Source organism: Nicotiana tabacum, chromosome 22 (genome assembly GCF_000715075.1).
Source record: "Nicotiana tabacum cultivar K326 chromosome 22, ASM71507v2, whole genome shotgun sequence".
In the NCBI taxonomy this organism is placed as follows: Eukaryota; Viridiplantae; Streptophyta; class Magnoliopsida; order Solanales; family Solanaceae; genus Nicotiana; species Nicotiana tabacum.
In genome coordinates this window covers 122,116,949-122,120,041 of record NC_134101.1, presented here as the reverse complement: position 1 = coordinate 122,120,041, position 3,093 = coordinate 122,116,949, and positions in this window count along the sequence as shown.

Here is a 3,093-nt window from a genome sequence, read left to right as displayed (position 1 = left end):
ACTTCCAGAAAATTTTCTAAATGGAAGGAAAATTTTCTGCCCCTGTTTGATAATCTCCCTTGTGGCTAGCATTTCCGTCATCAATGCCATTTCTTTTACCTGTTTCAAATCAAACAAAATTTTTTAGTTTAAAACGCGGTGGTTGGTTGTGATACTCCTACTGGGATGGCTTTTCCCTTTCTCCTTCCCTGCTCTGCGTCCCAAAACTTGTTGGGGATGATATTATTTGCTGGGGATAATCCCTTTCTGCTGGGGATATCCCTCTTCTTTTGTGGCATAGCTCGGAAACTGGCATTTCCCCGACCTTTTAGTCTCGTATGAATTTCCCAAATCATGCTCATTATTATCCTTGATTTGTCCCCGTGCCTTGGCCTTGAGGTTTACAACCTTTGATTTCGGCAAGGATATCCCTCTTGACATTCGTCAATCCTTTTGTCAATTCCTTTTTGCTGGGGATATCTTTCTTGACACTGGCCTCGCGCTTGTTCCTTGATGGATATACCATTTGGATGTACTAGTCAGATCTCATCTTGCATAATTGGAAGTTGATGGCATATTTTGAAGTCATTTCTCACTTGTTCTGACCAAACAGACTCTACTGGGGAATTTTTTATGAAATGAGAAAGATAAAAAGGGACAGAATAAAAGACAAAGAAAAATATTACTCTTTAACAAAAGAAACTATAAATAAAAACCTATCAAACGCAGATATCGACTCTAATGGTCATGACATGCACATGTGGCCTATCCTCCGCCGTCAATCGTCTTTCAAGATCTTCATTTGGCTATTCCCCATCTGATTCTCAATCTTATTCGACTTGTAGTGCCCGAAGGGTTTTCACTATCAAGCCTATCTCATTTTGGTTTTTCTCTCAGATTTCATCACCTTATGGTGCCCGTGAAGATTTTCACCGATAAGACTCTATCATTTGTATCATTTTCCAGATGGGGATTTGGAGTGTAGCCGATATGACTCTCTCTGCTGGGGATTAGAGTCCTTTCTGTTGTGGATCAGAGTGTTATGTTCATCGGTAAGACTCTCATTTGTCTGACTTGGCATCTTTTGAAGGCTGATCAGAAGGTCTTTCTTTGGACCGTAATGTGGGTTTTTGGATAGGCTAGAAAGAAAGGGTATTAAAGGTTCAAAAACAAATCAATTTGAGGTAGAAAATTACAACCTTCGGAACCATATTTGTTTACAACAAGCGCAACCCTTGCCCCAGTTTCTTGCTTGGGGATTTTTTTTTAATTTTTTAACACCATGACCGAGCCGTGAGGCGCCTACGTATCCTCTTTGAGGAATCAGGTCGAACGTAGTTCCCAATTCCTCTGTTTTCTTCTGACTTTCTTTTGTTTTTTGTTATCATTTTTCTTTTCTTTTCTCTTTTTTTTCTTTCTCTTTATCTTCCATGTTTGTGTTTCTAACCTGTTGTTACCAATCCCGAATGAGGGGTATGAAAAGAACAATAAATAAGGCTCAAAAGGGGTAACAAAGGATAAAGTGTTTAGGTAGCAGAACAAAATGTCTTCGTCATTCCAGTCTTCAAAACATGCCAAGTGCAAACAACACAATTAAACAAAGATTTGTAGCCTCTTCTGATGGTGCTGGACTTGACAATTATATTCACACATTTACTTTTTCATTTGTCATTTCTAAAGCACCGTTGGGCGACACTCTCACTCTCATTATCATGAACGACCCTCATGCCAATTTGGCGAATCTTTCTTTTAACGGTTTTCTTTGTGTTTTACTTGCCCTAGTTCCGTATGATTCGAGCTCCGAATAATCTCAAACCGTCCTTATTTCCTTTAAATGTCCTGATCACCTTTCCGGAGTTTTATGATTAACTTTTAAGATTAGGCCAAAACTGTGTGCGCATGTCATGTCACTAGAATCGGCGCTGAACAAAAATGATAAAAGGACTAAACAAAAAGATGACTGGAAATAATAAAAGACATGGATTTTGCATTAGACTAACGGTGAAATGGTTTGAATAACAAAAAAAAACAAACCAGAATAAAAATCCTAAAACAAACCTGGACAAAACTACACAAACCGCTATGACAAAAATGGAAAGATAAGAAGGTTTGACATAAGACAACATCCGTATTACAATCCTAAGAATAACCCGGACAACAGAAATGACAACAAAATAAGCCACCAAAAGCTTCTCTCTTGCTAACCAAGGAACGGAGCGTCCTCCCACTTTGTCAAAACTGACATCTTAGCCACTGAGCCTCGCATCAGTATTGCCCAGACCATTGCCAACTTCAAGTCTCTGATAGGATTCGAGTGCTTCTGTTATCAAGCCTTATCCCTGCAAAGTGTGTATCATGATGTGCAGGTAAAGGATTCTGCGCGATATTCTGGGTGTCATTGTCTTGGATCACAATCAGGGTTTCCTCTATCTTGTGTTTCCGGCTTACCACAAACCAACCACCTTAGCTTTCTTGCGATTCAAAACAAAACAGGTTAGAATGGACTCAGTCGGTCTTCATTATTAAGATCTTTTTTTTCTCTTTTTTTCATTTTTCTTTCTCTTTTTTTTTCATTTTTTCCTTTTCTCTTTTTTTTCATTTTTTCTTTTCTTTTTTTTTTTTGCTGTGGTCGAATCTTATGGAGATTGCCTACGTATCATGACCCCGCATGAATCAGACCTTGCGTAGTTCAGCCAAAATGAAAGGTAACAGCAATGAAACATTTTTTTTCTTTATCAATTTTCATAATAAAACAAACTGGGTTTCAAAGGTTTAAAGATGACCTACAAACTCGAAAATCAAACAACCCACATATTCTAATCAAAAGATTTACAAACTCAAAAACAAAAGGCCAGCTCCCTTTCTCCGTTTGACAAATGCAACCAAACGGTTATTTTTGCAAATGTGGCTCCTTCCAAATTTCACATGAATTTTGAGGCCGGGGAGGATTATTTTCTGACACTTTACAAACTTGTCCGTTCTTTTACAAAAATAGCCTTTCGACAACTGAAAGATACTCTAAGGCTATTTCGGCAAGAACGGTTTAAGACACTGCCGAAGCTATCTCGGCTTATTTTGACTAAAAATTCAAACGGTATTCACCTGACCGCTGAC